The 24479-nt window shown below is 49.0% G+C and overlaps 1 long non-coding RNA gene across 1 annotated transcript; it reads right to left on the minus strand.

The window, feature by feature from the left end:
- Positions 1–837: 837 nt before the first annotated feature.
- Positions 838–24227, minus strand: LOC137345902 (uncharacterized). Its single transcript, XR_010968611.1, has 3 exons — positions 24135–24227; positions 10019–10294; positions 838–1690 (listed from the first exon to the last, which is right to left on the minus strand). It is a non-coding gene; the product is annotated as an uncharacterized lncRNA (long non-coding RNA).
- Between the last annotated feature and the right edge of the window lie 252 nt (positions 24228–24479).

Genomic DNA, 24479 nt, shown 5'->3' on the forward strand with positions numbered 1-24479 from the left:
AATCACAGAGATGAAACCTAACAAACACGTGGCAGAATACAATGGCCAGAGTGAGAGAGTGGAGCGGGTCGGGGAGAGCAGCGCGGGGGGACCAGCGGTAGCGGTGATGCGGGGGGGGGGGGGGGAAGAGGGAGAGGGAGGGGGGGGAAAAGAGGGAGAGGGAGGGGGGGAAAAGAGGGAGAGGGAGGGGGGGGAAGAGGGAGAGGGAGGGGGGAAGAGGGAGAGGGAGGGGGGGAAGAGGGAGAGGGAGGGGGGGAAGAGGGAGAGGGAGGGGGGAAGAGGGAGAGGGAGGGGGGGAAAGAGGGAGAGGGAGGGGGGGAAAAGAGGGAGAGGGAGGAAAGAGGGAGAGGGAGGGGGGGAAAAGAGGGAGAGGGAGGAAGAGGGAGATGGAGGGGGGGAGAGGGAGGAAGGGGAGAGAGTGGGGGGGGGGGAGCAGCGGAGTGGAAGAGGAGTGCTTTTTTCTGTGCATGCGCCATAAACACAACAGCAAAAGACTTACTGGCCAGTCCCTGGACCCGGTGACACCAAGGTCTTCGCACGCTCGCTCCCCGCGGCTCTCTACGGCCTCTCGCTTCCGGCCCTCTCCATTCAGCCGTTCCCTCCAGCTGCGGATGCCCAATCCAGTTGCTTTCTCCCTTACCCAGTTGCTTTCTCTACTTCTCCACAGTACTTCAGGTATTGCAACTGTCTGGTCCCTGCATTTTGCATGCTCCCTCTCCCCACCCCTCCCCGCTCTCCCCACCCCTCTTCACCCACCCCTCCACCATAGTTGAATATCTGAAGTGCAGTTGCAAAGTCGGGGAAATAGCAAGCAAAACAAAGCCTCAACAGTTTGGGTTTAATTATTGAAAAGTTTTATTAAGTTCATTAAGTATCCGAGGCACTGCTGTGCATGGATACATGATTGTTGTGTCCAGCATTCCCGTGAGACAGACAGGCCGAGTCTCTGCTATGCACATCTAAAGAGATTGTTCCTGGAGAGCCTTGTGGTGAATGAACGCTTGGCTCTCTATTTCACTACTGTATTGTCCATGTGAAGAAGGCAAAGTCACAAGAGTCTGAGCTCAGTCTATTCTTGGTGAATGCTCCCCAAAAGCATTCCCAATGTGCATTCCCAATTCATCCATAAATGCAATGTTCCTTTCCACATCGTGATGAGCTCCGCAGCATGATCCAGTTGCCTTCGTTGCTTGAATGCTGACCTTAAGTCTCAAGGATTGTTTTCTCGACGGCATGTTTTACATGAAAAGAAGAAAAGCAAATCAGAGTCAGAGCTTGCCTCCCTCCATCCACTGAAATTACTGTTGCGCACACCTTTTTAAGTTCTGCAGTGAAGGCACCAATTGATAACGTCGCCAATGAAGCACTTATTACCCACCTCAGATGCAGGAATCATCACATCCTTGCGTCATCTCCTGCACTGCCTCCTTTGCTGGAATGCCGTCCTTCAGTGTCAACAATTGTTTTCTCAAGGGCACATTTTACATGAAAGGAAATAATGAAAGAACATCAGTGTCAGAGCTTCCCTCCCTCCAATGAAATTACTGTTGCGCATGCTTTGTGTTCTGCAGTATAGGCCAATGAATCACTTAGTACCCACCTCAGCTGTAGGAGTCAGGATGATGTAACTGCCCCTATCTCGTGATGGTTCAATGCTGCTCTCAGGGAAAACATGAATGATGTGAGGGTGCTGGAAAAAGAAGCACATTTCTTTTGGACTATGAACATAAAGCTGGCCATTTAGCCCAGCAGTTCCCTGCTAGTGGTTATGTTACTCGTGCGTCTTCCCATCCATTCCCATTTAATCCTGCCTACTACTATCAGCATCATCTTCCATTTCTTTCACTCTTATCTATCTTTGCCTTAAAGCAACACTGAGGATGGAGAATGGTGTGGCTGCACTCCCACCTCACCAGTTGTGTACGCAGCAAGAGCATTCACATTTGTGCTACCACTGAACACGGCATGCTTGTTTCTTTTAGTGCTCAGTCTCTTCTTGCTGAATGTTCCCCAAGTGCTTGACCCCTTTGGACGCCTTCTCTGCTTGACAGGCAGCAGCTGGCAATTGCGGAGTCTCATAGGGCTCTGCATGGTTGTTTCAAGGGCGGATGGGGAAACATGTGGCTGTGTGTCCACGTGCACTGCTCGGATGGGTGTAGGAACAGGTGGCTGTGTGTCCATGTGCACTGCTTGGATGGGTGCAGGAACAGGTGACTGTGTAACTGAACAGCAAGGAGAGGGTACCGCAGGTGGGGGAAGTGGAGCTTTGAACAGGCAGGCGTATGTATGGTCCATCAGATCATTAGGTCAGGGGGTGAAACGCTCAGGATCCATAGATTGTGGCACGTGACTGATGTCCAGTGCATGGCCACCTCCATCAGAAGGTGCTTCCGGGCAATTGTTGGGCAAATTAATTGGCTCCATCTCATCAGCCAGTCCTTGTGTTTATGGCGCATGCACAGAAAAAGGCACTGCTCTTCCGCTCCGCTGCTCCCCCCCCCTTCCCTCCCTTCCTCCTTCCCTCCCTCCCTTCCCTTCTTCCCTCCCTTCTTTGAAATGTTTTCAGATCAACTTAACAACAGGGACTGGAGCACATGCGGTGCCCCAGACAATGTAAATATTTTCAGAGCAACTTACCTTGGAACTCTGTAATAAAAATGAAGCAAATGTCCAAAATGACTAAATAACTGAGATAAAATGCCTGACGAAACCTCTCCTCCTTCCATTTTCAACGCTACGTCATCAGGATGCGCCACGGTGCGCACAAGCGCACACGGTCTCAGGCCCTCTGCGCATGCGCTGCGGTCCGGCTTGCCAGGACCAGTTTGCTCATGCGCGGAGGCCAACCTGGTGTGTTCCCCGAGGAAGATGACGTTACGCGATGACGTATGTCATCAGAGGGCCTGAGACCGTGTGCGCTTGTGCGCACCGTGGCGCATCCTGATGACGTAGCGTTGTCATCAATCACTTTGTTAAAAAATCAGGGGAAGGTGTCCTGGGATTGCTGCAGTGTTCCAGTGAACATCAACGCAAGCTCGAGGAACAGCATCTCATTTACCGATTAGGAACGCTACAGCCTGCCGGACTGAACATTGAGTTCAATAATTTCAGAGCATGATGGGGCCCCCCCATTTTACTTTTATCTTCAGTTAATTTTTATTTTTTTTTGTGCTTATTTTATTTTAGTTTGTTTAGATTTTTTTTTTAGATTAGAGATACAGCACTGAAACAGGCCCTTCGGCCCACCGAGTCTGTGCCGAACATCAACCACCCATTTATACTAATCCTACACTAATCCCATATTCCTACCAAACATCCCCACCTATCCTTATATTTCCCTACCACCTACCTATACTAGTGACAATTCATAATGGCCAATTTACCTATCAACCTGCAAGTCTTTTGGCTTGTGGGAGGAAACCGGAGCACCCGGAGAAAACCCACGCAGACACAAGGAGAACTTGCAAACTCCACACAGGCAGTACCTGGAATCGAACCCGGGTCCCTGGAGCTGTGAGGGTGCGGTGCTAACCACTGCGCCACTGTGCCGCCCTCACTGTTTTTAGTCATGTTTGTGCTTGTGGCTGTTCAGTTTTCAGTCCATTAACACCCTTTCTGTACGAATGCTTTGTCTTTCAACACACTATTAACATATTCAAGATATGCTGGAATCACTCAGCAGGTCTGGCAGCATCTGTGGAAAGAAGCAGAGTTAACGTTTCGGGTCAGCGACCCTTCTTCAGAACTCTCCGATGCAGTTCCGAAGAAGGGTCACTGACCCGAAACGTTAACTCTGCTTCTCTTTCCACAGATGCTGCCAGACCTGCTGAGTGATTCCAGCATTTCTTGTTTTTGTTTCAGATTTCCAGCATCCGCAGTATTTTGCTTTTATATTATGACACTATTAACATATTGATTGCCTTTGCTCCATGACCTTCTGGTCAGCTAATCTGTGACCATGTCCCAGCAACACATTCTCTTTTGTTATCTCTTGCCCCACCCCCACTTTACTTGCTTAAAATCTTTTACATTTCCGCCTGGAACTTACTGCCGGGGGATGTGGTGGAAGCAGGTACGATAGCGACATTTAAGAGGCATCTTGACAAAGAACAAGGAACAGTACAGCACAGGAACAGGCCATTCGGCCCTCCAAGCCTGCGCCGATCTTGATGCCTGCCTAAATTAAAACCTTCTGCACTTCCGGAGACCGTATCTCTCTATTCCCATCCTATTCATGTATTTGTCAAGATGCCTCTTAAACGTCTCTATCGCACCTGCTTCCAGCACCTCCCCCGGCAGCAAGTTCCAGGCACTCACCACCCTCTGTGTAAAGAACTTGCCTTGCACATCCCCTCTAAACTTTGCCCCTCTCACCTTAAACCTATGTCCCCTAGTAACTGACTCTTCCACCCTGGGAAAAAGCTTCTGACTATCCACTCTGTCCATGCCGCTCATAACTTTGTAAACCTCTATCATGTCACCCCTCCACCTCCGTCGTTCCAGTGAAAACAATCCAAGTTTATCCAACCTCTCCTCAAAGCTAATGACCTCCAGACCAGGCAACATCCTGGTAAACCTCTTCTGTACCCGCTCCAAAGCCTCCACGTCCTTCTGGTAGTGTGGCGACCAGAATTGCACGCAATATTCTAAGTGTGGCCTAACTAAAGTTCTGTACAGCTGCAGCATGACTTGCCAATTTATATACTCTATGCCCCGACCGATGAAGGCAAGCATGCCGTATGCCTTCTTGACTACCTTATCCACCTGCGTTGACACTTTCAGTGACCTGTGGACCTGTACGCCCAGATCTCTCTGCCTGTCAATACTCCTAAGGGTTCTGCCATTCACTGTATACTTCCCACCTGCATTAGACCTTCCAAAATGCATTACCTCACATTTGTCCAGATTAAACTCCATCTGCCATTTCTCCGCCCAAGTCTCCAACCGATCTATATCCTGCTGTATCCTCTGACATTCCTCACCACTATCCGCAAGTCCGCCAACCTTTGTGTCGTTCGCAAACTTACTAATCAGACCAGCTATATTTTCCTCCAAATTATTTATATACACTACAAAGAGCAAAGGTCCCAGCACTGATCCCTGCGGAACACCACTAGTCACATCCCTCCATTCAGAAAAGCACCCTTCCACTGTTACCCTCTGTCTTCTATGACAGAGCCAGTTCTGCATCCATCTTGCCAGCTCACCTCTGATCCCGTGTGACTTCACCTTTTGTACCAGTCTGCCATGAGGGACCTTGTCAAAGGCTTTACTGAAGTCCACATAGATAACATCCACCGCCCTTCCTTCATCAATCATCTTTGTCACTTCCTCAAAAAACTCAATCAAATTAGTGAGACACGACCTCCCCTTCACAAAACCATACTGTCTCTCGCTAATAAGTTTGTTTGTTTCCAAATGGGAGTAAATCCTGTCCCGAAGAATCCTCTCTAATAATTTCCCTACCACTGATGTAAGGCTCACCGGCCTATAATTTCCTGGATTATCCTTACCACCCTTCTTAAACAAAGGAACCACATTGGCTATTCTCCAGTCCTCTGGGACCTCACCTGTAGCCAATGAGGATGCAAAGATTTCTGTCAACTCCCCAGCAATTTCTTCCCTTGCCTCCCTTAGTATTCTGGGGTAGATCCCATCAGGCCATGGGGACGAATCTACCTTAATGCTTTGCAAGACACCCAACACCTCCTCCTTTTTGATAATGAGATGACTGAGACTATCTGCACTCCCTTCCCCAGGCTCATCATCCACCAAGCCCTTCTCTTTGGTGAATACTGATGCAAATTACTCAGTTAGTACCTCGCCCATTTCCTCTGGCTCCACACTTAGATTCCCTCCTCTGTCCTTGAGTGGGCCAACCCTTTCCCGAGTTACCCTCTTGCTCTTTATATATGTATATGGGATTATCCTTAATCCTGTTTGCCAATGACTTTTCATGACCCCTTTTAGCCCTCCTGACTCCTTGCTTAAGTTCCTTTTTACTGTCTTTATTTATTTAGAGATACAGCACTGAAACAGGCCCTTCGGCCCACCGGGTCTGTGCCGACCAAGAACCACCCATTTATACTAACCGTTCCAGTCATCCCGACCTACACTAGGGGCAATTTATAATGGCGAATTTACCTATCACCTGCAAGTCTTTGGCGGTGGGAGGAAACCGGAGCACCTGGCGAAAACCCACACGGTCACAAGGAGAACTTGCAAACTCCGCACAGGCAGTACCCAGAACTGAACCCGTGTCCCTGGAGCTCTGAGGCTGCGGTGCTAACCACTGCGCCACTGTGACACCCAATTATATTCAAGGGATTTGTCTGTGCCTAGCCTTCCAGCCCTTAGAAATGCTTCCTTTTTCTTTTTGACTCGGCTCACAATATCCCGCATTATCCAAGGTTCCCAAAACGTGCCAAACTTATCCTTCTTCCTCACAGGAACATGCTGGTCCTGGATTCTAATCAACTGATGTTTGAAAGACTCCCACATGTCAGATGTTGATTTACCCTCAAACAGCCGCCCCAATCTAAATTCTTCAATTCCTGCCTAATATTGTTATAATTAGCCTTCCCCCAATTTAGCACCTTCACCCGAGGACTACTCTTATCCTTATCCACAAGTACCTTAAAACTTATGGAATTATGGTCACTGTTCCCGAAATGCTCCCCTACTGAAACTTCGACAACCTGGCCGGGCTCATTCCCCAATACCAGGTCCAGTACGGCCCCATCCCTAGTTGGACTATCTACATATTGTTTCAAGAAGCCCTCCTGGATGCTCCTCACAAATTCTGCCCCATCCAAGCCCCGAACACTAAGTGAGTCCCAGTCAATATAGGGGAAGTTAAAATCATCCACCACTACAACCCTGTTACCTTTACATCTTTCCAAACTCTGTCTACATATCTGCTCCTCTACCTCCCGCTGGCTGTTGGGAGGCCTGTAGAAAACCCCCAACATCGTGACTGCACCCTTCCTATTCCTGAGCTCCACCCATACTGCCTCGCTGCATGACCCCTCCGAGGTGTCCTCCCGCAGTACAGCTGTGATATTCTCCTTAACCAGTAATGCAACTTCCCCACCCCTTTTACATCCCCCTCTATCCCGCCTGAAGCTTCTAAATCCTGGAACATTTAGCTGCCAATCCTGTCCTTCCCTCAACCAAGTCTCTGTAATCGCAACAACATCATAGTTCCAAGTACTAATCCAAGCTCTAAGTTCATCTGCCTTACCAGTTATACTTCTCGCATTGAAACAAATGCACTTCAGACCACCAGTCCCATTGTGCTCCGCAACATCTCCCTGCCTGCTCTACCTCTTCGTCTTACTGGCCTTAATTACTCGTTCCCCCTCATTTATTTCACTTGCTGTCCTACTGCGCTGGTTCCCACCCCTCTGCCACACTAGTTTAAACCCTCCCGAGTGACGCAAACCTCCCCGCAAGGATACTGGTTCCCCCTCCAGTTCAGATGGAATCCGTTCTTCTTGTACAGGTCCCACCTGTCCCTGAAGAGATTCCAATGGTCCAGATATCTGAAACCCTCCCTTCTACACCAGCTATTCAGCCACGTGTTTAGCTGCACTATCTTCCTATTTCTAGCCTCACTGGCACGTGGCACAGGGAGTAATCCCGAGATTACAACCCTCGAGGTCCTGTCTTTTAACTTTCTACCTAACTCCCTAAATTCCCCCTGCAGGACCTCATCACTGTTCCTGCCGATGTCGTTGGTACCGATGTGTACCACAACCTCTGGCTGTTCACCCTCCCCCTTCAGAATGCCCTCTGTCCGTTCAGAGACATCCTTGACCCTGGCACCAGGGAGGCAATATACCATCCTGGAGTCTCTTTCACATCCACAGAAGTGCCTATCTGTGCCCCTGACTATAGAGTCCCCTCTAACTATTGCTCTTCTGCGCTTTGTCCCTCCCTGCTGAACAACAGAGCCAGCCGTGGTGCCACTGCTCTGGCTGCTGCTGTTGTTTTCCCCTGATAGGCCATCTCCCCCCCAGCAGTATCCAAAACGGTATACTTGTTAGAGAGGGATACGGTCGCCGGAAGTGCAGCAGATCTTAAGAACTAGGAGCAGAAGTAGGCCGTCCGCCCCCTCGAGCCTGCTCCGCCATTCAATAACATAATGGCTGATCTTTTCGTGGAGTCAGATCCACTTACCCGCGCTCTCACCGTATCCCTTAATTGTTCAAAAAGATATCTTCCTTAGCTTTAAAAACGTTTACTGAAGAAGCGTCAACTACTTCACTGGGCAAGGAATTCCATAGATTAACAACCCTCTGGGTGAAGAAGTTCCTTCTTAATTTGAATTTTTTTAAGCAGGCATCAAGATCGGCGCAGGCTTGGAGGGCCGAATGGCCTGTTCCTGTGCTGTACTGTTCTTTGTTCTATTTCTAATATCTGCCAGTTCTGAAGAAGGGTCACTGACCTGAAATGCTGACTCTGCTTCTCTCTCCACAGATGCTGCCAGACTTGCTGAGCTTTTCCAGCACTTTCTGTTCATTTTTTAAAGGCTGAGTTTGCTGACAACGCAACCACTAGGTGGTGCAGTAATTGCATACGTACAAATGCAGCCTCTTCCAGTGAAACTTCACTGTCTGCGACATTGAGGCAGCTGCCAGGATTAAAGATGGCGCTGCTCAATTTATCACAGGAAATGATTATGGCTAGTTAGCTCCAGCAAACTAACCTTCCATGAAATTGGATGGAAGCCCTGTAATATACTCGTATGCAGTACAGAATACCAACTATAATCCTCAGATCCATTGAACATTCCAGTAATCTTATTAAATAGAAAAGGAATTTTACGATTGAATTTCCATGTTATGATATTTTTGACAAACAGTGAATTGGCAGCCTGATTGATGGAGAAGTAAATTGGGCAGAGTATAAACTGTGCTGCCAATTCGTTATCCACATTTTATCTGACTGACCAGGACTGATTTCACCCCAACTAAACCAATCGCTCCAGACCTCGATGTTCCCTCGCCCACTCCCCTGGCCGATTGTTCCTCGCTCTGCATCACCTCGCTGTCCATCCATTCACTCCCCGCTTCCCCCCCACCCCTCTTCTCCCCCGTGCTTCCCCCATAATTCCCCCTCCCCGCTTCCTCCTCCCCCTTTTCCCCCTGCTTCCCCCTCCCCGCTTCCCCCACACTTCCTCCCCCCCACAATGGCCGCTCGCTCCCCACATCCCCCGCACTCCCCCATGGCTGCTCGCTCCCCGCTTCCCCCTCCCCCCCACGGCCGCTCGCTCCCCACATCCCCCCGCGCTCCCCCATGGCTGCTCGCTCCCCCCTGTGTCCCCCCTCCCCCCACAATCCCCACTCCCGCTGTGCATCCCCCTCCCCACCGTGCTTCCCCCTCACGGCCACTCGCCCCCCACATCCCCCGTGCTTCCCCAGGACTGCTCGCTCCCCGCTTCCCCCCGGCCCCCAATAGCTGCTCGCTTCCGACATCACCCCGTGCTCTCCCCCATGGCTGCTCGCTCCCCGCCTTCCCCCCTGCCCTCCCCCCGCCATGGTCGCTCGCTCCCCACATCCCCCCACGCTCCCCCATAGCTGCTCACTCCCCCTCCCCTCCACGGCCACTCGCTCCCTGCTTCCCCCCCTCGAGGGCTACGGGCTACTGCGCTGTCAGGGGTCACTATGAAAAAAAAAATCAAAATTACCAGGTGAGTTACACCCCATCAGCCTGAGCTGAACTCAAAGGCAGTTTCCAGGGACAGTAGAACAGTGTGTTGGACCATTGTGTACCTGGTGTCTGTGGGAATTAACATCCTAGGTAGCTCATTACTCTCTCAGGCCATCTAATGTACACAGGTCCCAATGTCTAGAGATATACAGTCACCTACATTCATCCATCAGTATAGTCCACTGAATACTGTTCTGCAAACCTTACTGGTTGGCTTTTACTTCCACATGCTTTTTAATAGTGACCTTTCTCGCCAGGAAATGATGCAACAGTAGCTTTAAATACAAACATCAATCAGCTTTACCTGTCTGTGACTCAATCAGGATATGCCATGGTATAAGAAATGCAAGGAGAAAAACAATCTTCATTTCACTCCAGACGTCCGGTACATTCAATGTAAGATGAAAAAACACATCATCAACAGTAAACTCAAGGAACAGGTGTAGCTTGAGGGATGGTATCCTGCCAGAAACGACTGCTCACGGTCCCAATCACCTTGATCCAGTGCCAGAATTCTGCTGCAGCTGACACTTAACTAACCGATACCCAAAGAGGGAAAGTCTGCAGTTAGCACCAGAACCTACAGAGAGAAACAATCTGGGTCATTCACTTACAGCTGAGAGAGAGAGACAATGTGTGGCGACAGAGGAATCAGCAGAGCATGCATCATCACAGGAGAGGCCAGAGATTTGAACAGAGTGATGACAGCAGAATTAGCAGAGTGCAGAAAAAAACACCAAGGGAATTTGAGAAAATGTCATCACAGTAAACAAAAAGGAGGAGGATGTCACATCACAAGGAGGGGTTACAAGTCGATATTTAATTTAACTTACCTGTAACTTAAACTAGATCAAGTAATTAGGTCTTACATTTATTTATGATCAGTTTAGTTAATAGTCTAATAAATAGAAGCACAGCAGGGCACCTCAATCTCAATAAATACACCACCTGCTCCATGGGAACTTCAGGATGCTTCTCATGTCCTGGACAACCACATGTGCAGGCAGTGTCATCAGCTAGAGGAGCTCGGGCTCTGGCTTTTGGAGCTTGAGCAGCAGCTGGTATCACTGCAGTGCATCCGCAAGGCTGACAGCTATGTGGACAGCACAATTCTGGAGGTGGTCACCCTGCAGCTGAAGAGTGTGCAGGCAGAGAGGGAGTGTTTGAGCACCAGAGAGTTAAGGAGGACCAGGTAGGTAGTGTAGGAGACCACTGAGTGAATCTCACTGTCTAACCATTGTTCAATTCTGAATACTGCTGGAAATGATGGCTCCTCTTGGAGCACAGCCAAATCCCCAGCACCACAGGTGGATAAGTTGTAAGGAAGGGAAGGAGGAAGGTCAGAATAGCAATAGTGATAGGAGATTCGATAGTTAGGGCAACAGATAGGTGTTTCTGTGACTGCAGACAGGAATCCAGGCTGGTTCGTTGCCTCCCTGCTGCCACAGTCAAGGATGTCACTGATTGGCTGTAGAGCACTCTGAGCAGGGCAGGATGAACAGCCAGAGGTTGGTCCATATCAATACCAACAACATCGGTAGAAAGAGGGACGAAGTCTTGCAGGCAGAGTTTAGGGAGCTCGGAAAGAAATTAAAAAGTAGGACCTCAAATATAGCAATCTCCGGATCACTTGCAGGTAAGTATAGAAATCGGAGATCAGATCATAGCTGGAGAGATGGTGCAGGAGAGAGGGTTTTAGATTCCAGGGGCACTAGGACTGCTTCCGGTGGAGATGGGATGTGCACATGCAGGACGGGTTGCACCTGAACAAAGCAGGGACCAATAATGTGGCGGCGAGGTTTACGAGTGCTCTTGGGGAAGGTTTAAACTAGCTCGGCAAGGGGGATGTGAACCGAGAGTAGATTCAGAAGGGAGAGAAGCAAAACTGGAAATGGAAAGGCAAAGGAAACAAAGGCTAGAAAATAAACAACAAAGGAGTTGTTCAGTGTTTAGTGGCATATACTTCAATACAAGGAGCCTTGTGAATAAGGCAGATGAGCTGAGGGCACAGGGAGACATATGGAAGTATAATTAATTCTAACAAGACTTGACAGGGTAGATGCAGGAAAGATGTTCCCGATGGTGGGGGAGTCCAGAACCAGGGGTCACAGTCTAAGGATACGGGGTAAACCATTCAGGACTGAGATGAGGAGAAATCTCTTCACCAAGAGAGTGGTGAGTCTGTGGAATTCACTACCACAGAAAGCAGCTGAAGCCAAAACATCGTATGTTTACAAGAAGGAGTTAGGTATAGCTCTTGGGTCAAAAGGGATGGGGTGAAAGCGGGAACAGGTTACTGCGTTGGATGATCAGCCATGATCTTTTTTGAATGGCGGAGCAGGCTCAAAGGGCCGATTGGCCTACTCCTGCTCCTATTTTCTCTGTTTCTATCACAGCTATTACTGAAACATGGCTGAAAGAAGGGCAGGAATGGCAGCTCAATGTTCCTTGTTACAGGGTTTTCAAAGGGCATAGAGAGGGGTATAAAAAAGGATGGTGGGGGGTCACAATATTGGTTGAAGAAACAATTAAAGCTGTGAGGAAGGATCAAACAAAAAAGGGACAATCACACTACTGGGAGTATACTATAGACTGTCAAACAGAGGGAGATAATGCAGAAACAATAGGGGAGTAAGAACAGGGGTATTTTTAACTACCCTAATATTAGCTAGGATAAAATCAGTGAAAAAGGGATAGATGGTGCAGAATTCTTATAATGTGTTGAGGAGAACTTTTTTAGCCAGTATGTAGCAAACCCAACAAGAGAAGGGAGAGTTCTGGATTTAGTTTTAGGAAATGAAGCTGGGCAGGGGGAAGGGATATCAGAGGGAGAGAATTTTAGTGGAAATGATCATAATTCAGTTAGATTCAGTGTAGTTGTGGAAAAGAACAATGATAGGTCAAGAGTAAAAGTTTTAAATTGAGGAATAGTCAATTTTACAAAGCTGAGATGTAATTTGGAGAAAGTGGACTGGAAACAGCTACTTGAAAGTAAATCAGTGTCACAGCAATGGGAGGCATTGAAGGAGGAGATACACAGGATTTAGAACAAGTATGTTTCCACAAAGAAAAAGGGAGGGACTCCCAAATCTAAACCCCTCTGGTTGTCAAAGAGAGAAGAAGAAGGAAGGAAAAAGGAAATCTTATGTCAAGGCTCCGGAGACAGCACTTTCCAAACCTGCGACCTTTACCACCTGGAAGGACAAGGGCAGCAGATGCACGGGAACACCAAAACCTGCAAGTTCCCCTCCAAGTCACACACCATCCTGACTTGGAACAATATCACCATTCCTTCACTGTCACTGAGTCAAAATCCTGGAACTCCCTTCCAAGCAGCACTGTGGGTCTACCTACTTCACATGGACTGCAGCGGTTCAAGAAGACAGCTCAACACCACTTTCTCAAGGGCAATTAGGGATGGGCAATAAATGCTGGCCGAGCCAGTGACACCCACATCCCATGAATGAATTTAAAAAAGATACCAAGAGTTCAATCCTACAGAAAGCCTCGAGGAGTACAGAAAGATCAGGGATGAAATTAAAAAGGAAATTAGGAAAGCAAAGAGAAGGCATGAAAAATACTGGTAAGTAAAATCAAGGAAAACCCAATGATGTTTCATAAATACATAAAGAGCGAGATTAGTTTAGTTTAGTTTTAGAGATACAGCACTGAAACAGGCCCTTCGGCCCACCGAGTCTGTGCCGACCATCAACCACCCATTTATACTAATCCTACACTAATCCCATATTCCTACCACATCCCCACCTGTCCCTATTTTCCCCCACCACCTACCTATACTAGGGGCAATTTATAATGGCCAATTAACTGACCAACCTGCAAGTCTTTTGGCTGTGGGAGGAAACCGGAGCACCCAGAGAAAACCCACGCAGACACAGGGAGAACTTGCAAACTCCACACAGGCAGTACCCAGAATTGAACCCGGTTCGCTGGAGCTGTGAGGGTGCGGTGCTAACTACTGCGCCGCCCACAAGATGATAACTAAGGAAAGAGTAGGGCCGATTAGAGAATCAAAAGGTAAATTTTTAGAAGACATGGGCGTGATTCTTAATGAATACTTTGCATCTATCTTCATAAAAGAGAGGGGACAAAGCAGACATTGTAGTTAAAAAAGTGGCATGTAAAATATTATATGGGATAAACAGTGAGGGAGGAAATAGTGAAGAGTTCAGCATGCTTGAAAGTGGGTGATAAATCACCAGGACCAGATGAAATGTATCCCAGGCTGTTGAGAACCTACGGAGGAAATAGAAGGGGCTCTGACCATCATTTTCCAATCCTCTCTGGGTACAGGCATGGTTCTGGAGGACTGCTAACTTCATCCTGTTGTTTAAAAAGGGAGAGTGGGATGGACCGAGTAATTACAGGCCAGTCAGCCTAACCTCAGTGACAGGCAAATTACTGGAAAAAAATTCTGAGCAACTGTATACATTGTCATTTAGACAGACAGATATTAATTAATCCCACTGACACCCAATACCCTTTAATTACCCACCCAGTCTAATCCCAGTCTCTCCCTGTACCTTTTAATATCCACCCAGTCTAATCCCACTCTCACCCAGTACCCTTTATTAACCCACCCAGTCTAAACCCACTCTCTCCCTGTACCTTTTAATATCACCCTGTCTAATCCACTCTCTCCCTGTACCCTTTAATATCCACCCAGTCGAATCCCACTCTCTCCCTGTACCCTTTAATATCACCTCGTCTAATCCCACTCGTTCCTCATACCCTTTAATATCCCACCCAGTCTAATCCCACTCTCTCCTCATCCCCTTTAATATCCACGCAGTCTAATCCCACTCTCTCTCCCTACCCTTTGATATCCATCCAGTCTAATCCCACTCTCTCCCCATACCTTTAGTATCCACCCAGTCTAATCCCACTCTCTCCCTGTACCCTGTAATATCCCACCCAGTCTAATCCATGTCTCTCCTCATACCCATTAATATCCCACCTGTCTAATCCAACTCTTTCCCTGTGCCCTTTAATATCACCCAGTCTAATCCATTCTCTCCCTGTACCCTTTAATATCACCCAGTCTAATCCCACTCTCTCCCTGTACACTTCAATATCCACCCAGTCTAATCCCACTCTCACCCAGTACCCTTTATTAACCCACCCAGTCGAATCCAACTCTTTCCCTGTACCCTTTAATATCACCCAGTCTAATCCCACTCTCACCCCATACCCTTTAATATCCACTGAGTCAAATCCCACTCTCTCCCTGTACCCTTTAATATCCACCCAGTCTAATCCCACTCTCTCCTCATACCCTTTAATATCCACAGAGTCTAATCCCACTCTCTCCCTGTACTCTTTTATATTACCCAGTCTAATCCCACTCTCACCCCATACCCTTTAATATCCACCCAGTCAAATCCCATCTCTCCCTGTACCCTTTAATATCACCCAGTCTAATCCCACTCTCTCCCTGTACCCTTTAATATCACCCAGTCTAATCCATTCTCTCCCTGTACCCTTTACTATCCACCCAGTCTAATCCCACTCTCTCCCTGTACCCTTTAATATCACCCAGTCTAATCCCACTCTCACCCTGTACCCTTTAATATCACCCAGTCTAATCCATTCTCTCCCTGTACCCTTTACTATCCACCCAGTCTAATCCCACTCTCTCCCTGTACCCTTTAATATCACCCAGTCTAATCCCACTCTCTCCCTGTACCCTTTAATATCACCCAGTCTAATCCATTCTCTCCCTGTACCCTTTACTATCCACCCAGTCTAATCCCACTCTCTCCCTGTACCCTTTAATCGCCCACCCAGTCTAATCCCACTCTCTCCCTGTACCCTTTAATATCCATCCAGTCTAATCCCACTCTCTCCCCATACCTTTACTATCCACCCAGTCTAATCCCACTCTCTCCCTGTGCCCTTTAATATCACCCAGTCTAATCCATTCTCTCCCTGTACCCTTTAATATCACCCAGTCTAATCCCACTCTCTCCCTGTACACTTCAATATCCACCCAGTCTAATCCCATTCTCTCCCTGTACCCTTTAATATCACCTTGTCTAATCCCACTCTCTCCTCATACCCTTTATTAACCCACCCAGTCGAATCCAACTCTTTCCCTGTACCCTTTAATATCACCTTGTCTAATCCCACTCTCTCCTCATACCCTTTAATATCCCACCTTGTCTAATCCCACTCTCTCCTCATCCCCTTTAATATCCACGCAGTCTAATCCCACTCTCTCTCCCTACCCTTTGATATCCATCCAGTCTAATCCCACTCTCTCCCCATACCTTTAGTATCCACCCAGTCTAATCCCACTCTCTCCCTGTACCCTGTAATATCCCACCCAGTCTAATCCATGTCTCTCCTCATACCCATTAATATCCCACCTGTCTAATCCAACTCTTTCCCTGTGCCCTTTAATATCACCCAGTCTAATCCATTCTCTCCCTGTACCCTTTAATATCACCCAGTCTAATCCCACTCTCTCCCTGTACACTTCAATATCCACCCAGTCTAATCCCACTCTCACCCAGTACCCTTTATTAACCCACCCAGTCGAATCCAACTCTTTCCCTGTACCCTTTAATATCACCCAGTCTAATCCCACTCTCACCCCATACCCTTTAATATCCACTGAGTCAAATCCCACTCTCTCCCTGTACCCTTTAATATCCACCCAGTCTAATCCCACTCTCTCCCTGTACCCTTTAATATCCACAGAGTCTAATCCCACTCTCTCCCTGTACTCTTTTATATTACCCAGTCTAATCCCACTCTCACCCCATACCCTTTAATATCCACTGAGTCAAATCCCACTCTCTCCATGTACCCTTTAATATCACCCAGTCTAATCCCACTCTCTCCCTGTACCCTTTAATATCACCCAGTCTAATCCATTCTCTCCCTGTACCCTTTACTATCCACCCAGTCTAATCCCACTCTCTCCCTGTACCCTTTAATATCACCCAGTCTAATCCCACTCTCACCCCATACCCTTTAATATCACCCAGTCTAATCCATTCTCTCCCTGTACCCTTTACTATCCACCCAGTCTAATACCACTCTCTCCCTGTACCCTTTAATCGCCCACCCAGTCTAATCCCACTCTCCCCCTGTACCCTTTAATATCCATCCAGTCTAATCCCACTCTCTCCCCATACCTTTACTATCCACCCAGTCTAATCGCACTCTCTCCCTGTGCCCTTTAATATCACCCAGTCTAATCCATTCTCTCCCTGTACCCTTTAATATCACCCAGTCTAATCCCACTCTCTCCCTGTACACTTCAATATCCACCCAGTCTAATCCCATTCTCTCCCTGTACCCTTTAATATCACCTTGTCTAATCCCACTCTCTCCTCATACCCTTTATTAACCCACCCAGTCGAATCCAACTCTTTCCCTGTACCCTTTAATATCACCTTGTCTAATCCCACTCTCTCCTCATACCCTTTAATATCCCACCTTGTCTAATCCCACTCTCACCCAGTACCCTTTATTAACCCACCCAGTCGAATCCAACTCTTTCCCTGTACCCTTTAATATCACCTTGTCTAATCCCACTCTCTCCTCATACCCTTTAATATCCCACCTTGTCTAATCCCACTCTCACCCCATACCCTTTAATATCCACCCAGTCAAATCCCACTCTCTCCCTGTACCCTTTAATATTACCCAGTCTAATCCCACTCTCACCCCATACCCTTTAATATCCACTGAGTCAAATCCCACTCTCTCCCTGTACCCTTTAATATCACCCAGTCTAATCCATTCTCTCCCTGTACCCTTTACTATCCACCCAGTCTAATCCCACTCTCTCCCTGTACCCTTTAATATCACCCAGTCAAATCCCACTCTCTCCCTGTACCCTTTAATATCCACCCAGTCTAATCCCACTCTCTCCCTGTACCCTTTAATATCCACCCAGTCAAATCCCACTCTCTCCCTGTACCCTTTAATATCCACCCAGTCAAATCCCACTCTCTCCCTGTACCCTTTAATATCCACCCAGTCTAATCCCACTCTCTCCCTGTACCCTTTAATATCCACCCAATTGAATCCCACTCTCTCCCTGTACCCTTTAATCGCCCACCCAGTCTAATCCCACTCTCTCCTCATACCCTTTAATATCACCCAGTCTAATCCATTCTCTCCCTGTACCCTTTAATATCCACCCAGTCTAATCCCACTCTCACCCCATACCCTTTAATATCCACCCAGTCAAATCCCACTCTCTCCCTGTACCCTTTAATATCCACCCAGTCTAATCCCACTCTCTCCCTGTACCCTTTAATATCCACCCAGTCTAATCCCACTCTCTCCCTGTACCCTTTAATATCACCCAGTCAAATCCCACTCTCTCCCTGTACCCTTTAATATCCACCCAGTCTAATCCCACTCTCTCCCTGTACCTTTTAATATCCATCCAGTCTAATCCCACTCCCACCCCGGACCCTTTAACATCCACCCAGTTTAATCCCACTCCCTCCCCGTACCCTTTAATATCCACCCAGTCTAATCCCACACTCTCCCTGTACACTTTCATTTCCCACCCAGTCTAATCCCACTCTCTCCATGTACACTTTAATATCCCCACAGTCTAATCCCACTGTTTTATCGTAGACGCAATGAGAGCTGAGCCAGAGCACAAAGAGACTGGGAGAGAGAGAGAGAGTTCACGCAGACAGCGGGAAACAGCGAGAACGGAGCCGGAGTATAAAGAGACCGGAGAGAGACAGAGAGTTCATGCAGACAGCGGGAAACAGCGAGAGCGGAGCTGGAGTATAAAGAAACTGGGAGAGAGACAGAGAGTTCACGCAGACAGCGGGAAACAGCGAGAGCGGAGCTGGAGTATAAAGAGACTGGGAGAGAGACAGAGAGTTCACGCAGACAGCGGGAAACAGCGAGAGCGGAGCCGGAGTATAAAGAGACTGGGAGAGAGAGAGAGAGTTCACGCAGACAGCGGGAAACAGCGAGAGCGGAGCTGGAGTATAAAGAGACTGGGAGAGAGACAGAGAGTTCACGCAGACAGCGGGAAACAGCGAGAGCGGAGCTGGAGTATAAAGAGACTGGGAGAGAGAGAGAGAGTTCACTCAGACAGCGGGAAACAGCGAGAGTGGTGCTGGAGTATAAAGAGACTGGGAGAGAGAGAGAGAGTTCACTCAGACAGTGGGAAACAGCGAGAGCGGAGCCGGAGTATAAAGAGACTGGGAGAGAGAGAGAGAGTTCACTCAGACAGCGGGAAACAGCGAGAGTGGTGCCGGAGTATAAAGGGACTGGTAGAGAGAGAGAGTTCACTCAGACAGTGGGAAACAGTGAGAGCGGAGCCGGAGTATAAAGAGACCGGGAGAGAGAGAGAGATGGAGAGCGACTTCACTCAGACAGAGGAAAACAGCGAGTGCGGAGCCGGAGCACGGTGAGACCGGGAGAGAGGGAGAGCGTTTACTGAGCGAGTGGGACACAGCGAGAGCGGAGCCGGAGCATGGAGAGACCGAGAGAGAGTTCACTCAGACAGAGGGAAACAGCGAGAGCGGAGCCGGAGTAGAAACAGCGAGTGCGGAGCCGGAGGACGGAGAAACCGGGAGAGAGAGAGAGACAGTTGGTATGGGGTTTTCGTCTCCGGGTTTGGGGTTTTTCTCTCCGGATTTGGGGATTTTTTCTCCGGGATTGGGTTTTTTTCCCCCGGGTGTGGGGTTTTCTCTCTGGTTTTGGGTTTTATCTCCACGGTTTGGGGTTTTTCTCTCCAGGTTTGGGGTTTTTCTCTCCGGGTTTGGGGGTTTTTCTCTCCGGGTTTGGGGGTTTTTCTCTCCGGGTTTGGGGGTTTTTCTCTCCGGGTTTGGGGGTTTTTCTCTCCGGGTTTGGGGGTTTTTCTCTCCGGGTTTGGGGGTTTTTCTCTCCGGGTTTGGGGGTTTTTCTCTCCGGGTTTGGGGGTTTTTCTCTCCGGGTTTGGGGGTTTTTCTCTCCGGGTTTGGGGGTTTTTCTCTCCGGGTTTGGGGGTTTTTCTCTCCGGGTTTGGGGGTTTTTCTCTCCGGGTTTGGGGGTTTTTCTCTCCGGGTTTGGGGGTTTTTCTCTCCGGGTTTGGGGGTTTTCTCTCCGGGTTTGGGGGTTTTCTCTCCGGGTTTGGGGGTTTTCTCTCCGGGTTTGGGGGTTTTCTCTCCGGGTTTGGGGGTTTTCTCTCCGGGTTTGGGGGTTTTCTCTCCGGGTTTGGGGTTTTTCTCTCCGGGTTTGGGGTTTTTCTCTCCGGGTTTGGGGTTTTTCTCTCCGGGTTTGGGGTTTTTCTCTCCGGGTTTGGGGTTTTTCTCTCCGGGTTTGGGGTTTTTCTCTCCGGGTTTGGGGTTTTTTTTCTCCGGGTTTGGGGTTTTTCTCTCCGGGTTTGGGGTTTTTTTCTCCGGGTTTGGGGTTTTTTTCTCCGGGTTTGTGGTTTTTTTCTCCGGGTTTGGGGTTTTTTTCTCCGGGTTTGGGGTTTTTTTCTCCGGGTTTAGGGTTTTTCTCTCCGGGTTTGGGGTTTTTTCTCTCCGGGTTTGGGGTTTTTCTCTCCGGGTTTGGGGTTTTTCTCTCCGGGTTTGGGGGTTTTCTCTCCGGGTTTGGGAGGTTTTCTCTCCGGGTTTGGGGGTTTTTCCCTCCGGGTTTGGGGGTTTTTCCCTCCGGGTTTGGGGGTTTTTCCCTCCGGGTTTGGGGGTTTTTCCCTCCGGGTTTGGGGGTTTTTCTCTCCGGGTTTGGGGGTTTTTCTCTCCGGGTTTGGGGGTTTTTCTCTCCGGGTTTGGGGGTTTTTCTCTCCGGGTTTGGGGGTTTTTTCTCCGGGTTTGGGGGGTTTTCTCTCCGGGTTTGGGGGGTTTTCTCTCCGGGTTTGGGGGGTTTTCTCTCCGGGTTTGGGGGGTTTTCTCTCCGGGTTTGGGGGGTTTTCTCTCCGGGTTTGGGGGGTTTTCTCTCCGGGTTTGGGAGGTTTTCTCTCCGGGTTTGGGGGTTTTTCCCTCCGGGTTTGGGGGTTTTTCCCTCCGGGTTTGGGGGTTTTTCCCTCCGGGTTTGGGGGTTTTTCCCTCCGGGTTTGGGGGTTTTTCTCTCCGGGTTTGGGGGTTTTTCTCTCCGGGTTTGGGGGTTTTTCTCTCCGGGTTTGGGGGTTTTTTCTCCGGGTTTGGGGGGTTTTCTCTCCAGGTTTGGGGGGTTTTCTCTCCGGGTTTGGGGGGTTTTCTCTCCGGGTTTGGGGGGTTTTCTCTCCGGGTTTGGGGGGTTTTCTCTCCGGGTTTGGGGGGTTTTCTCTCCGGGTTTGGGGGGTTTTCTCTCCAGGTTTGGGGGGTTTTCTCTCCGGGTTTGGGGTTTTTCTCTCCGGGTTTTTCTCTCCGGGTTTGGGGGTTTTTCTCTCAGGTTTGGGGTTTTTCTCTCCGGATTTGGGGGTTTTTCTCCGGGTTTAGGGTTTTTCTCTCAGGTTTGGGGTTTTTCTCTCCGGGTTTGGGGTTTTTTTTCCGGGTTTAGGGTTTTTCTCTCAGGTTTGGGGGTTTTTCTCCGGGTTTAGGGTTTTTCTCTCAGGTTTGGGGGTTTTTCTCTCAGGTTTGGGGTTTTTCTCTCCGGGTTTGGGGTTTTTCTCTCCGGGTTTGGGGTTTTTCTCTCAGGTTTGGGGTTTTTCTCTCCGGGTTTGGGGTTTTTCTCTCAGGTTTGGGGTTTTTCTCTCCGGGTTTGGGGTTTTTCTCTCCGGGTTTGGGGTTTTTCTCTCCGGGTTTGGGCGTTTTTCTCCGGGTTTAGGGTTTTTCTCTCCAGGTTTGGGGGTTTTTCTCTCAGGTTTGGGGTTTTTCTCTCAGGTTTGGGGTTTTTCACTCAGGTTTGGGGTTTTTCTCTCTGGGTTTGGGGGTTTTTCTCCGGGTTTAGGGTTTTTCTCTCAGGTTTGGGGTTTTTTTCTCCGGGTTTAGGGTTTTTTCTCCAGGTTTGGGGTTTTTCTCTCCGGGTTTGGGGTTTTTCTCTCCGGGTTTGGGTTTTTTTCTCCGGGTTTGGGGTTTTTCTCTCCGGGTTTGGGGTTTTTTCTCCGGGTTTAGGGTTTTTCTCTCCGGGTTTAGGGTTTTTCTCTCCGGGTTTGGGGTTTTTTTCTCCGGGTTTAGGGTTTTTCTCTCCGGGTTTGGGGTTTTTCTCTCCGGGTTTGGGGTTTTTCTCTCCGGGTTTGGGGTTTTTCTCTCCGGGTTTGGGGTTTTTCTCTCCGGGTTTGGGGTTTTTTTCTCCGGGTTTGGGTTTTTTTTCTCCGGGTTTAGGGTTTTTTCTCCGGGTTTGGGGTTTTTCTCTCCGGGTTTGGGGTTTTTCTCTCCGGGTTTGGGGTTTTTCTCTCCGGGTTTGGGGTTTTTCTCTCCGGGTTTGGGGTTTTTCTCTCCGGGTTTGGGGTTTTTCTCACCGGGTTTAGGGTTTTTCTCTCCGGGTTTGGGGTTTTTCTCTCCGGGTTTGGGGTTTTTCTCTCCGGGTTTGGGGTTTTTCTCTCCGGGTTTGGGGTTTTTCTCTCCGGGTTTCGGGTTTTTCTCTCCGGGTTTGGGGTTTTTCTCTCCGGGTTTGGGGTTTTTCTCTCCGGGTTTGGGGTTTTTCTCTCCGGGTTTGGGGTTTTTCTCTCCGGGTTTAGGGTTTTTTCTCCGGGTTTTGGGTTTTTTCTCCGGGTTTGGGGTTTTCTCTCCGGGTTTAGGGTTTTTCTCTCCGGGTTTAGGGTTTTTCTCTCCGGGTTTAGGGTTTTTCTCTCCGGGTTTAGGGTTTTTCTCTCCGGGTTTAGGGTTTTTCTCTCCGGGTTTAGGGTTTTTCTCTCCAGGTTTGGGGTTTTTCTCTCCGGGTTTGGGGTTTTTCTCTCCGGGTTTGGGGTTTTTCTCTCCGGGTTTAGGGTTTTTCTCTCCGGGTTTGGGGTTTTCTCTCCGGGTTTGGGGTTTTTCTCTCCGGGTTTGGGGTTTTTCTCTCCGGGTTTAGGGTTTTTTCTCCGGGTTTAGGGTTTTTTTCTCCAGGTTTGGGTTTTTCTTTCCGGGTTTGGGTTTTTCTTTCCGGGTTTGGGGTTTTTCTCTCCGGGTTTGGGGTTTTTTTCTCCGGGTTTGGGGTTTTTTTCTCCGGGTTTGTGGTTTTTCTCTCCGGGTTTGGGGTTTTTTCTCTCCGGGTTTGGGGTTTTTTTCTCCGGGTTTGGGGTTTTTTTCTCCGGGTTTGGGGTTTTTTTCTCCGGGTTTGGGGTTTTTTTCTCCGGGTTTGGGGTTTTTTTCTCCGGGTTTGGGGTTTTTTTCTCCGGGTTTGGGGTTTTTTTCTCCGGGTTTGGGGTTTTTTTCTCCGGGTTTGGGGTTTTTTTCTCCGGGTTTAGGGTTTTTCTCTCCGGGTTTAGGGTTTTTTCTCCGGGTTTGGGGTTTTTCTCTCCGGGTTTAGGGTTTTTTCTCCGGGTTTGGGGCTTTTCTCTCCGGGTTTGGGGTTTTTTCTCCGGGTTTAGGGTTTTTTCTCCGGGTTTAGGGGTTTTTCTCTCCGGGTTTGGGTTTTTCTCTCCGGGTTTAGGGTTTTTTCTCCGGGTTTGGGGTTTTTCTCTCCGGGTTTAGGTTTTTCTCTCCGGGTTTGGGGTTTTTCTCTCCGGGTTTAGGGTTTTTCTCTCCGGGTTTGGGGTTTTTCTCTCCGGGTTTGGGGTTTTTCTCTCCGGGTTTAGGGTTTTTTTCTCCGGGTTTAGGGTTTTTTTCTCCGGGTTTGGGGTTTTTCTCTCCGGGTTTGGGGTTTTTCTCTCCGGGTTTAGGGTTTTTCTCTCCGGGTTTAGGGTTTTTTTCTCCGGGTTTGGGGTTTTTCTCTCCGGGTTTGGGGTTTTTCTCTCCGGGTTTGGGGTTTTTCTCTCCGGGTTTAGGGTTTTTTCTCCGGGTTTAGGGTTTTTCTCTCCGGGTTTGGGGTTTTTCTCTCCGGGTTTGGGGTTTTTTCTCCGGGTTTAGGGTTTTCTCTCCGGGTTTAGGGTTTTTTTCTCCGGGTTTAGGGTTTTTTCTCCGGGTTTAGGGTTTTTTCTCCGGGTTTAGGGTTTTTTCTCCGGGTTTAGGGTTTTTTCTCCGGTTTAGGGTTTTCTCTCCGGGTTTGGGGTTTTTCTCCGGGTTTAGGGTTTTCTCTCCGGGTTTAGGGTTTTTTCTCTCCGGGTTTGGGGTTTTTTCTCCGGGTTTGGGTTTTTTCTCCGGTTTGGGGTTTTTCTCTCCGGGTTTAGGGTTTTTTCTCCGGGTTTAGGGTTTTTTCTCCGGGTTTGGGGTTTTTTCTCCGGGTTTGGGGTTTTTCTCTCCGGGTTTAGGGTTTTTTCTCCGGGTTTAGGGTTTTTTCTCCGGGTTTGGGGTTTTTCTCTCCGGGTTTGGGGTTTTTTCTCCGGGTTTGGGGTTTTTTCTCCGGGTTTAGGGGTTTTTTCTCCGGGTTTGGGGTTTTTCTCTCAGGTTTGGGGTTTTTCTTCCCTGTTTCACTCTCCTCTCCTCACTTACCGCCACCTCGGGCCCAGCTTTTCCGCCTCCTCACCGACCGAACACAACCGTTATCCCCGGGATTCCCGAGCTCAACTGCACGGAGCCGGCCGACCGGAGAGAGGGCGGGGCCTGAGGGAGGGGCGGGGCCGATGGAATAGTGCGGAACCTGTTGGAGAGGGGCGGAGTCCATTGGAATGGGGCGGAGACTGTGGGAGAGGGGCGGAGTCCATTGGAATGGGGCGGAGACTGTGGGAGAGGGGCGGGGCCTGTTGGAGTGGGGTGTGTTGGAAAGGGTGTTGCTGGTGGGAGGGGCATGGCCAGTGGCAGCAGTTTGTTTGCACCTTGAGCCCAAACCCCCACCCA

Source organism: Heterodontus francisci, chromosome 29 (genome assembly GCF_036365525.1).
Source record: "Heterodontus francisci isolate sHetFra1 chromosome 29, sHetFra1.hap1, whole genome shotgun sequence".
NCBI lineage: Eukaryota > Metazoa > Chordata > Chondrichthyes > Heterodontiformes > Heterodontidae > Heterodontus > Heterodontus francisci.